Genomic DNA, 13492 nt, shown 5'->3' on the forward strand with positions numbered 1-13492 from the left:
TGTGAGGAATATGGCCCCAAATTGGACTGTGTTGTTTTCTTTTTATGTGTTGTTGTTGACCTCCTTCCCACTGCCCTATTTTCCAATTCTCTGAACAACTACCATCTGGGCATTCTTCAATTCAGTTTAGTTCTGACACTAAGTTCCCAGTATTGGACAAACCTCATAGGTTAGGGACTCTGGCCCAGCCTCATCTAATTCCTGCATCAGATACCTGTTCTTGTCCAGGTTGTGTCAAGACTGTCTGTGTATGTGTGTGTGTGTGTGTGCATGTGTGTCTTAGACATTGAACTCCAGAGACTCAGAGATAGCCTTGAAAGAGGGAGAACAAAATAACAATTGGCATCTGGAGAAAGAGGCAGTATGATAAGGATGAATTATCCTTGGTGTGAAAGGAAGATAGATAGATGATACATTATAAATAGAGAGATGATAGATAATGGATAGATATAACTGGATATCAGAAATACAGATGACAATCTTAACCAGGCATATATGAATTGAGGCTTCACATGATGCTCTTCTTCTGGCTCAGCTCACAGAATTCAGGGGCACTTCATGTTGACTAATTGATGAGAAAAGATACAGTACAAGAATCCTTAAAAGGAAGAGCAACAGAGGATGATCATTGTGGGATGGGTGCCTTTGGGGAATCTCCTATGTTCATTCTAGATGCACCCCTATCCCTACCACCTTTATGTGCTCCCCATTCATGGGAGCTATGATCTTCCCACTAGAGAGCTTCAAATGATGGGTAAAAATACCAACCATGTACAACTTACATCTTTTTTTTTTTGTGTCATCTGCTTGACTAATGAGATCATTGACTGCTAAAGATTGGTGTTAGGTTCAAGCCCCTCTCTCCTCTCTGCAGACCTTGGATGAGGGGTTTTCATTGCATGCTATTCCCATGTGTTTGGTTTCCCTATGCACCTGCCATCCTAAAGTGGGTTTCTAAGTTTCAACTCCTTTAGGCAACACTTGTATCAGAGAGATGCTTATAATCACTTTAGTTGCTGCTGTCAGTCAAAGAAGCCCAGGCTGAGCTGTGATGGGAAGTAGATCAAGCAAATGCATATTTCTTCTTGTTGTATCACCACATATTGATGACAAATTCTTTGATGCCCTTTAATGTGAAGTCTGGTTTGTTACTGCTGTCTTCAAATATTGCTCTAAGCAACCTAATACTCTGAACAGATTGTTTTGGCAGACATTGGTATCTCTATGCTCCCCCCCTCCCCCGTCTACTGACTGATGGCATTTTATTTTTCAAATCATTTAAATTCTTTTTGGCATTCATTTGAAATTTTCTTTGAAAATTTCCCCCAAGCAAAGAACAATTTCTTTTTTATATGAAATATTTTGTTATCGGGAAACTCTTTAAGAGTAATGAAAGCAACCTTTTGTTTTAAAATGGTGTGCCTTTCTCTTTGCCATTATAGCTGCATTGCTGAATTAAAAACAGATAATAGAACAAGATTGGGATTTAGAAGGGTGTTTTTTTTCTTTAGCCAACACAAGTTATCTATTTTGTGGCCTTGTTGTGTGCTGAGTTGTTTAGACATTTTGCTTAATATTAAGCAAAATTACTTTTGCGTTGGTTGGTATTTATCCAACTCCATTACCCCATGAGGACCAGTGAAGAAGGGAGCTAAGCCAATTCCACTAGACACCACAGATGGGATTCAGCCTAGTGCTCTACACCCTCAGAGCCTCAGTTGATTTGGGGGGGGTGGCTTTCCTGCCCTCTTAAAACTGTGGACACAGGATGTTAATGACTTGGCCTTGAGCCCAGAAGTAGAAGAAAGAGTTCGACATAGACTTGCATTCTCTGCTGCCTGCTGATCAGGGCCAGCCTGCCTGGCCATCAGTTTTTATTAGGTAGCACAGCACTTGCCCCCAGACTATGAAGGTTTGATCAATGCACATTTAACCCAATGGTCAGGACTTTATTGCATTGTAAAATTTTGGTTCCCTAAGCCTTTTAATTTAAGAACTGAAAGGAATTTGTAGGATTCTGCTTCCAACTTGTATTTTTGAAAACCTATTTGAAGAGAGGAGGTTAAAACTTGTATAAGCTCTCAAGATACCATCTAAGTCAACAGGAATTTTGCTGTGTTTTGAGTTCCAGGGCATGTGGTAGTTCTTGTTCTCTGGAGTCCCTTCTTCTATAGTTTTTAGCAATTTGTTGTTCTGGCCACAAGCCTCCTATATGTCATTATACCACTATCTTTGGGCTGAATTTCTCTCGGCTTCTGCTGTATTATGGTTTTATGTGCACAGAACCTTCTAGAGGCTATTTACCCTATTCATTCTTGTAACTTAGTCCTGATCCTGTTGAAGCATCACTGGTCCTCTTCTTCTTATTGTTAGAAAACATCTTGATATTTTCCACTTCAAGATTAGTTATGATGGAACCAGTATTTATCTAGATTTAATCATACTGAGACTTTAGGGTCAAAGTAGGGGGAAATAGAAGGAGGTTGATTTTTTTAGATCATTAGTAAATGGCATTATCTGTGGCTTAAAGAGTGTGTAGTCAGATTTCTGGAGCCAAACAAAGCCCTAGTTCCTTATAATAACCATGTATATTGTGGTGGAGTGACTGTTTTGAATGAAAATTTCAGGTGGGACACAGAAGCATTCATTTCAATGAATTTATTTCCAGTGAAATTTAATTTGGTATGGAAAAATATTGTAAAATGAATGTATGTTGTTGGTCTTCCAGATGTACAGACTCTATTTTTTTACTCACAGAATAATTTAGAAGTTTCTCCAGTCTAAACATTCCCTTGTCCTGTGTCCAGTTGAATGTATGTATTTAATACAAGCTACTGGAAGATGATCGTCTGTTACAGAATCTTCAGGATGAGGGATAACTGTTATTTCATGTGGTGCCACAATCATATACTGGTCCAGTGAATTGATGGAAGGCAAGAGTGAACTTTCTGTATCCCATGAAGATAGGATATTTTTGGCTCGACTACTCTCACTGACTGACTTACCCTAGAGCTTGCAGGGAGCGTCTTCATCTATATCAGGGATGGCGAACACGCGGCTCTCGAGCTGTATGCGTCTCCCGGCCAAAATGAATGTGGCTCTTTGCCTCTTATCATTATTTTGGATACTGTGGCTCTTTGCCAAGTTTGGATTTTGTTCTGCTGCTTCTGAGGAGAGATCTCCAAGCGCATAGTCCCGCCCCCAGGCTGCGTCATCCGGTCTCCCATCCCTGGGAAACAACTGCACGGGCCAGCAAGGGGGGGGGGGGTGGGACCCGGGTGTCACATGTTGGGTTGCGTCTTGCCGTTAGTTCTTAGTGTGGAGGATGCAGCACACCCTCACTATCACTACAGGATTTTTACCCTCACTCAAAATGTCAAAATGCAATGTGTGTTTAATAGATTATTGTTAAAATTATATGTTTTTGTGTATTTGTTTTGGCAGGTCACTGCATGGTGTGGCTCTCTGACTCTCACAGTTTAAAATTTTGGCTCTTTGTGTCGAACTTGTTCGCTACCCCAGATCTACATGGTTAAATCTCACAATAACCTCACTTAAGGAGCATAGGAAAAGTTACTCACATTATAAAGATGTGCACCATAACTATTATAAATAGACAATGATTGGCTCATCCTGATTTGATGGGCTTAATACTAGGTTTGCCTGCTGACTTGTTGATTTAATTCTTCCTTGAAGCTGCTTCTAGAAAGATTTTGATGGTAAAGTCAATATGTCCTTCTCAACTCCATCCCCCTTCTGGCCTACCTCTGGGACAGACATTTTACTTCATTCTCTCTTTCTTTTCTTTTTTGACACTGGATTGCACTACTGTTAATGAAGAGGTACCATGCATATCCCTTTCATAGTAGACTCTTAGGAGATGTTATTCTTTTTTTTTTTTTTTTTTTTTTGGTTTTTGGGTCACACCTGGAAGCGCTCGGGGGTTACTCCTGGCTCTATGCCCAGAAATCGCTCCTGGCAGGCTCTGGGGACCATATGGGATGCCAGGATTTGAACCAATGACCTTTTGCATGAAAGGCAACCGCCTTACCTCCATGCTATCTCTCCGGCCCCGGGAGATGTTATTCTTAGACTCTGAACATCATGTGTGAATTTGCTGCTTCCATTTTTAGTAGTTTCAATCCAAATTGGAGAATTAAGCATTAAGTGTTAGTTGAGTCATTGGATATGGATTAATATGAGTACAAATCTAGTGGAATACCAATGACATATGTCAAAACATCATAAAAGGTACACCAACCACAATGGGGATTTGTAGACTAGCAAGGTCTTTATAAAAGTATAGAAGGTCATGAGCACACTGGGCTAGAGATAGCTCCCGAGAGCATAAATCATCTCTAAATTAAAAATCAAGTAAATTGGTCCTGATTGCTATTGGAATGTATGTGGTGGCTTGATTTTCTCAGCGACAATAATCCTGAGAAAATAATTGAGATATAATTACCTACTATCATAATGCATTAGCTCAGTTGCTGTTGAGTGAGAGTACATATAGAAGCATCGAGGAAATCAGAACTCCTATTTGCAAAAATAAAAGAATAAAAATACAATTCTCTTTAATATGCAGTCTTGCCAACCCTAGTTCTTAGGGTATGGGTAATAGGACTGCTTGTCTATCTGCTGCCTCTCCTTGTTGCCAGTCGGATGATGCCAATGGCGAATTCCATTAAAATTGACCAGGAATCTTTAAATTGAATAGAAGATAGTTCCTTACCAACACAACAATCCTCTTTGTTCATACAGTGAATTGTGATAGAAACCCTGGCTCCCTGACTGCTAGAAGGAATTCTGAATTAGACTGGTTTGGAAACCAAAATCATCCACTTCTCAGAAATTTTCAAATCTAACAGAAAGAAACACTGATGTGAAAACTTCATCTTACTGTATAATTTTCTTAGTTTTTCTACCTATATATTGCACTTCTTCAGCTTTACTCTATGTTGTAAGTCAAGACATTGATATTTTCCTCTCAATTTTCCTTTTCATTTTGAGTAATCGCTTCTACTTGACTCAAGACACAGACTTTGAAGCAAATTACCAGCTCTTGTTTCTATCCCAATAACACTTCAGGATTTGTTTAGGAGTGTAGCAAGAGTAATGACAATATTTTAGATCTTCACTGGTACACAGGTCGACTGCTTTGACTAGAGAAGAGAAGCCACTGTGAGGGAAATAAATGGCAAAGCCCACAAATTGCTGTTTATTGCTAAATTATTCATGCTATTTAATAAGTTCAAGCAGATATTCATATGATTATGAGATTTTTATATCTGAGAGTTGAAATCATAAAACTGGGAAATGAATATTTATTAATAATGTTCATTAAGTTCTCACTTAGCAGGATGATGCCATGATAAACAATGCTCTTGAATAGAAGTAGATCATCCTATTATACATTTAAAAAGAGAAATATGACTGCCCGCCTGTATAGCAGAAAACAAATTTTGATGTTCATCTCTCAGCTGATAGCCAAAATTTATGGAAATAATGCTGCATAAAACTCATAAAAGGGGATTTCCATATATCTTGAGAGCTGGCCAATAGATCAATATGTTTTGGAGCAGAAGCAAAGCAATCTTTGTAGTGTGGGGTTGCATCTTAGAAGCAAGCATATATTATGTGAATAATAAATAAACCCTGAGTTGTTCAGTGAGTCTCAAGCAATTTCCTTGTGAACATCCACAATCCAGCTTTAGAGTGATGCCACCGAATCTACTTGATGACATTCGAACTTGAATCTGCAGAGAGAGAAAGCCATCTGGTAGAAATGTTCATTTTCATAACACTAGTTTTAGGAAGAAAAACGAAATGAGAAAAGGGAAAAGGTAAAATATATTTAGCAGAAAAGCTAAACACAAACACCCCTATCTCTTAATTGATTTTAAACTGACCATTCCTTTTATGTCAGATGGGATGGCATCATTACAATTTAGCTGGGTTTCACATTAGGGTCCAAATTGATGCAAAATTGATGACCCAAATTTTGGTAAGCCTCAAACAATAAGAATCTACCATATCAAACCAAAAGGATGATTCTCTTAAGAAATATAGGCATGTTTATTAACACAAATAAAATGAAATTTGAGGCTAAAAAAATCACACAATCTTGGACATATCTTTATTAGTATTTGTTCCATGGTTACTGGAGCCTTTTCTACCTCCTTCCACTGTTGTTTCATAATAAAAGACAAGAACCCTAAATCTTTATCTGTGCCTGTGATGGGCTCCTTTTGAGCCTTCTAGTGTATTCTCAAATGAGATCATGCGATGTGGCTGGGAGATTCTTCCCTGAATTAGGGCCAGGTTCATGACTCTAGGTTCATGATACTGATTTCTTGTAATAGCTCCATCTTGATGATAGACTATGATAGTATGCTGTTAAAAGGATAAATTTATGTTGTTGAAGTCAATAGCACTCCCACCCCCTAACAAATGTGTGCAAATCCAAATTATACAAGTTCACCCTTGAGAAGTCAGTATTCTGTGAACCTGACACTTCTTCAATTCATTTGTTTTTTTGTTTGATCTTTGTGTCACACTCAGCGGTGCTCAGGACTTACTCCTAGTCTTGTGCTCAGTAGTCACTCCTGGCAATGCTCAGGGGATCATATGGGATGCCTTGAATCAAACCTGGGTTTGCCATATGCAAGGCAAGAGGTTCCCCTACCCACAGTACTATCTCTCCAGCCCAAGTCCTGATACAACATTCCCATGCATGTGCATTTATATACAAGTCCTTTAGAAACTGCTTGCATCAAAAGTCATTCTCTTAGTAGTGGATTTTTTTCACCACATTTATCCATTTTGTCAAAGATATCCCACTTGGATTCATAAAACATTTTCTTGCAATAGTGAACAGCTGCTTCTCCAAGCCTCACTCATTTCCTTTCAGCATTGCTTTCATGAATAGTAATATTTCTGAAATGCAACAGTTGTTAAATGCATGAGTATAGGGCAATGCTAATTATAAATATTAGAACAAATATTATAGATATCATTTCAGTTATATATGAGATCTAGTGCTTTGTGATATTGTATCACCTTCTAAGTCACTTTTTCTTTTTTCTTAAAATTATCCTGGTGAAGCTCATTAATTCCCAGAACAGGCTTACAGGGACTCATGTTCCCTTTTGTTCTTCTAATCCCAAATCCATCCCAAGAGCCAGGAATTGCTTAATCAGAGCACTTGGTTCCTTTAGAACAAAAAGTCAATCTTAGCTCCTCAATACCCGGATTCTAGAAATCTGAAATACTACTGTGTTTTAATGATTTAAAATTAATCACTTAATTTTATAGAAATTTTAAATGAAACTGTTTTAGGAATCTGAAATATGACTTGTGTCTTAAGTATATTATTCAGATATCATTTATATCCATATATACCAGAGATCAGTTTATGAGGGTGTTACCTAGTGGTATTCAGCGGCTACCCTATAGTTCATTTCTCCAGGGTTATGCTGATGGTATCCAGGGAGACTTGCAGTACTGAGGATTGAGCCTGTGTTTCCTGCATGCAAAGAATGCTCTTTATCCCACTGAGGCATCTCCGTGGTCCTCAGGGATCATTCTTTTAGACATTGGAAACTTCTAGTGAATTAACATTCATTGCAATTTTACCTGGCTTATTTTGTTATGGAGTCTAAGATGAAGTGTCTGATGTCATTTCAGATTATATTCAAACTTGAGACTTAATGATGGCTTTATTACTGCTTGATCTGTATAATGGGTTTTACCTTAAATTTACCACATTTAATAGTCATGGTATTTATTGAAATAAAAAAGGCTGCTGTTCCTAAAGTATATAATTCCTTTCCCTGGTTCTTCCTGTTCCTTCTCACAAAGCACCACTTTCTTCCCTTTTCTTTAATCAAAACAAATAATCTGCTTCAAGAGGGATCTTGTAGAGGCATTTGCCATGACAGTAATGAAACTGCTACAACACAAAGGAATACTATACAGATTTCAGGAAAAATTAAGTCATGAAATTTGCTTCTACATGGATGGAAATGGAAAATATTATGTTAAAAGACATGAGTAAAGAGAGAGGATTGACATAGAATAATCTCACTCATTTGCAGGATATACAAGTAACAAAAGATAGTGTAGTAATAAATAATGTCCAGAGACAATAGAGAAGAGGATCAGAAGGACCAGTGCAGAAAGCTTGCCACAAAAAGTGGTGAATGCAGTTAGAGTAGTGAATGGTCCCCAGTGACAGTGATAGTTGGAATGGATCACTCTGTACAAGAACTGGGAGCTGAAAGGGGATAAAGTGATATGCACTGCAACTTTTTATTAACAGTAGTGCAAACCACAGTGTCTGAAAGGAAAAGAGAGCAGCCAGAGCAACAGAACAATGAGTAGAGCATTTGCCTTGCATGCAGCCAACCTGGGTCTGATCCCCCACATACTGTATAATCCCACAAGTCTGCCGGGACCGATTTCTGAACTCAGTGCCAGAAGTAACCCCAAGTGTTGCTAGGTGTAACCCAAAAACCAAAGGTAAAGTAACAAATTAAAAAAGGAACAGAGAAAGGAGAGAGAGAAGTAAAATGCTTGCTTCAAAGACAGGGAAGGGAGACTGGATAGGAAGGCAACTGGGGACATTCATGACTGGGAATGTGAACTAGTGATAGGTGGTGTTTATTGTATCACTGAAACTCAACCATGAACAATTTTGTAATCACATTGCTTAAATAAAGCAATGCTGTATAATAAATAAAATAATAAAAAATAATAAAAAGAAATAAAAAAATAATAAAAATAATAAAAAGAAAGAAATGCTGTATAAGAAGAGCTCACCCTACTAGTGACCCTGGGCTTCAAAGCCTCACATGTAAGTAACTTCCATAAGGGGAGAAACTGAAATAAACTAGATTTGCTTCGATGTCTGAGATGAGCATTGTGAATACATTCATTTATTCACCTGCTATTTATGAGATCCTAGTGTGTCGGAGGAGAAATTATTCTAAATGTAGGAACAGATTCAAGAATAAGAGGCCAAAATTCATTTGCCTTCAATGTGGCCAAGGGAATTAGATTATAGTTCCACATTCATATGTGTATAGAGGACCATGAAGGGCTAGCAGAAGTACAAAGTCATGCCAGAGGAACGTGTGTGTGGGATTAGAGCAATACAACAGCAGTAGGGCCTTTGCCTTGCATGCAGCCAACCAAAGATGGAAGAAGAAGAAGAAGAAGAAGAAGAAGAAGAAGAAGAAGAAGAAGAAGAAGAAGAAGAAGAAGAAGAAGAAGAAGAAGAAGAAGAAGAAGAAAGGAGGAGGAGGAGGAGGAGGTAGAAGAAGAAATGAAGGAGGACAAGAAGAGCAGTAACAACATGTGTGAGTTATGCAGCTGCTTGGAAGCAAAGGAATCTGGGTAGTGGTTTTTGCTCATTCCTGGCCATGCAGGACCTACCTTCATTGTCTGAGAACCATGCCATGGGATATATGTCTCCTGGGAGTTTTGACTTCACTGTCTGAGGACCACATCCAGGGATGCATGCCTCCTGGGAATTTTAGGATAGAAGACAGAGAAACAGATGTGAATTGCTGTGGCAGAACATTCTTCTAGCTCTGGACTTTTTTTTCAGGTGAATGAATGCTGTAGTCGAGGAACAATAGATTCACAATGAGTGCAGTTGTCAACACATTGTTTCAGAGTCACAAGCAGAGTGTTATTCTATTGAGATGTTGAATACTGCAAAAATCAACCCAGGGTTCTTAGATCATGTTTTGGTTAAAAAGTTGTTAACTTTAGCGTTTTCTTAAATTAATTATGTCCCCTATAAAATCAAAACTAGTATCATGAATGGTTTTAGAGGCTTTAAAAATATACTCCCTCCAAGGAATGGGGTGGGTTGGTTTATAATTAATATTTACTGAGCACCAACTGCTTTAAAGTTGGACGCCACAAATGATTGGGATTTAGTTCCATGCACACATACACATAGAAATACATAATTATGGGGAACAAGAACTGAAGAAGTAAAAAATCAAAAGTGGGAGGGTCACTTCAGTAACTCTGAGGAGCTGTGCTCAGGGCACATACTATGAGAACAAATTTTAAAGGTCAAACTTCAGTGTCCCTACTTACTGTTTCTGGTTAGTTCTTTAGTCATTGTGCTCATCTAAATGGTGTAGGGAGATTTAAATGAGATCATGTCTAGTAACAGTGAGCACTGTTCGCTAAATGCTTGTCAGTGGTACACCTAAGAGCTGGCAGCTGGCTTGAGGCAGGGCAGTGACTGGACCATTCCCTCATTCCCAACTCTTTCCTGTGTCACCTGTATTAGATTGTTCTGTCCCCCAAAATTTGTGCCTACCATCAAACTTCAGAATATTATCTTATTTTGAAATAAAGTCCTTGCTAGTTTAATTAGAATTCCAATGCCCACATAAACCTTATTACCAGTCTAGAACCCTAAGAGAAAGAGGAATCATTGTCCGAACCAAGAACAGTCATGAGAAGAGAGACAAAGATTAGGACGAAATTTAAGTCAGGAAACATCTTGGCTATCTCCTGGGACCAGTGCCAGTGGTTCTTATAAAGGCAAGGTGTCAGTCTTTGGAGAGCCACTAGGTTCATGGACAGGTGCAGACTGTTAACTGAAAGAATGGGGTTTTGTTGTTGTTATTGTTCAAAGCCACAAAATTTGAGGTATTTTGTCATGATCACCCCGGTAATACAACACACTTACCTCTCAAATGAAAGCAAATGAATCAACAATGCTCAGTTTGCAAAGCACAGTTTCAACACACAAGGTCCAGTGAACATTTAACAAACTTGGGGCTTCTTCAAGTAGTTAACAAGTTTGAGCTGTTATGATTAGGAAGAAAATCTTGGGATTCTAATATAAAGCTCATAGAATGTTGCTAACATGATTGATACACTCCCAAGGTTAAGAAGCAGATTTCATTTTGAATGATGTCAGTGGGATGGAATTAAGAAAACAAGCAGAGGTTAGAAGAGTGGCTAAAACTACCATTTTTTTTCTCAGTCAGGGATTCTGAAATAATGAGATGAATTTATGCGTGTTGGACAGGGACAGAAATGCCAGGCAGAAATGCAAATGGTTTTGCAAATTGGTATTTATAGAAAACACTTTATTTTTGGCTTTTTTTCATTGTTGGATCACCATACTATTAATAACGATTTTTCATGGACATAATTCTAGTCCCAGGCCCAGTGGTTTTGGTTTGGGGGCTATAGCCAATGGTACTCAGCACTCATTCCTGGCCAGGCTCAGAGTATTTGGGATTAAATCTAGTTGGCTGCATTTGAGACACATACCTTATCTTTTGTTCTCGCTCTCTCTCTCTCTCTCTCTCTCTCTCTCTCTCTCTCTCTCTCTCTCTCTCTCTCTCTATCTATCTACCTATCTATCATCTATCTATCATCTATCTCTGGCCTCTTTTGTTCTCGTTATCTATCTATCTATCTATCTATCTATCTATCTATCTATCTATCTATCTATCTATCTATCTATCTATCTATCTATCTCCCTCTGGCCCAGTAAATGTGTTTTTTACCCACTAAAAGATACCAGAAAGGGTAAATAAAAAATCTTTGTACTGTATTATCCAATGTACTCCCTTCCAACAAGTTGACCTCTGTGTCCTCCATGGACTTATGTCATCCCATCTATGTGACCCATGTCTTCGTAGCCCACATCCTCAAAATTTTATGTCAAGACAACCTTTATATATCCGATGTACCCCATTTCATTTCTGATGCACCCCATTCTATCTCAGCTGTCATTTATTTGCATTAGATGAGGAGGTGACTCAGGGTAATTTGCAAAGTTGTCTCTGCCAAGAGAGACCTAGATTCACTCTCGATTTCCAGTCACACCACAATTCCAGTTATTTCAAATCCCTTCTGGATTGTGTGTTGCCTGTTTGGGAAAGCAACTCAGACTCCCATTCCCCAACAATTTGTTGATAATTGCCATGACAATTTAACATTCTCCAGCATTTCACAGAAAAACATAACATAAAAATTATGAATGCAAACATATAAAAAAAGCCCTCAGGTGGTTGTTAATTTTTGGCACTGTGTAATTAAACTAGTATTTTAAATGTTATCTTTTGCCAGTATCTAATTAACAAAGCCATCTGCCGAGAGAGTAGTGGCCCATCTGCGAAACATGTTGTTCTGTTCGTTTTTTGTGAGAAGTCTCTGCCTTGGCTGGTCCCTGTCTAATTAACTTCTCTTGCTGTGGAATGTGATAATACACAGCTTTGTTTATGTACTTCTGAGAGCTGCGGATGGATCCGTAGGTAACACCTACATAAAAGATAGCCTTTTTTTTTTTTTTTTTTACTCCCTTGCTCTCCTCTGATTTGCTCATGAGATCAGAGCCAAATTTGTACCCACCTGCTTATGAGTCCAGCTTGGAGGTGTGTCTTGCAGAGTAGGAAGTGATGCCTCACCTTTCTGGTTTTCTACAGCTCTAATATGCTTCTCTGGATACCCATTCTTTTTCTTTCATATTTGTCTGTAGCATTGTTACTGTTAGAATGTATGATGCTGCTTTCTCCTTGTATCAGGAATGATCTTGGCCAGTCATCTCTAAAAAATGTCCTTTGTGGCGTTTTTTTTTTTTAGATTTGGCAAGGTATAATCTGGGCTGATGGAGAGCTTTCTTATTTGACTGTAAATTAACATCTGACCTATGCAAATATTGTTTATGTATCTATGTTTCCATTTATCTTCCAGTATTAGCACAGTGCCTTGCCATAGAGGGCAATGAATGAATGCTTATTAAATAAAAGATAACTTGAGTATATACATATAAGATAATACTTATATAAGTTGTTGAGTAACACATGTTTTTTGTATTTTTTCTTTTTTTATAGTATCTATGTAAGCATCATGATTACAAACATGTTTGTAGTTGCGTTTCAGTTATAAAAAAATATGCTCTTGTTCACCAGTGTAGCCTTCCCATCACCAATTTCACCCATCTCCTTCCTCCCTTTTCTCTTGCCTATATTCCAGACAGGCATTCTATTATCTCACTCCCTATCATTGTCTTGATAGTTGTTAGTGTAGTTATTACTCTAACTGCACTCACCACGTTTTGTGATAAGCTTCATGTCATGGGTCGGTCCTTCCAGCCCTCATCTTTGTATTTACTGGCAAGAAATAAAAGCACTTTGACTCTTTTTAAAATACAGATGCTTCAGAGTCATGGCCCACTTTGTGTAGTTCTTTGGTTTCCAAGTAAACACAATACTACTGCTCCATGTCTGCTGCGGAAAATCATAACAAAGATTAAATGCAGAATGGAATTGGAATTTTGAGGTTACTAAGCTGTTGTGTGATCGAAACAGGCAATAAGGGACCAAAATGGAGGATCTAAAAAAAATTGATTCAGGAAATAAAATCATGAGTGTTGTCTAGAGATCTGAAATGGTGACTGCAGAAATGCCTTTGCGTTGGTTCTGACAGTTGTGATGACAGGTTT

The 13492-nt window shown here is 38.3% G+C and overlaps 1 protein-coding gene and 1 non-coding gene across 2 annotated transcripts in view; both read left to right on the forward strand.

The window, feature by feature from the left end:
* SEMA5A (semaphorin 5A) overlaps positions 1 to 13492 on the forward strand; it is a 450728-nt gene that overhangs the window by 292643 nt on the left and 144593 nt on the right. The gene's annotated exons all lie outside the window — the stretch shown is intronic.
* LOC126002472 (small nucleolar RNA SNORA24) lies at positions 12583 to 12712 on the forward strand. Its single transcript, XR_007493170.1, has one exon. It is a non-coding gene; the product is annotated as a small nucleolar RNA SNORA24 (small nucleolar RNA).

Source organism: Suncus etruscus, chromosome 2, assembly GCF_024139225.1.
Source record: "Suncus etruscus isolate mSunEtr1 chromosome 2, mSunEtr1.pri.cur, whole genome shotgun sequence".
NCBI classification, from domain to species: domain Eukaryota; kingdom Metazoa; phylum Chordata; class Mammalia; order Eulipotyphla; family Soricidae; genus Suncus; species Suncus etruscus.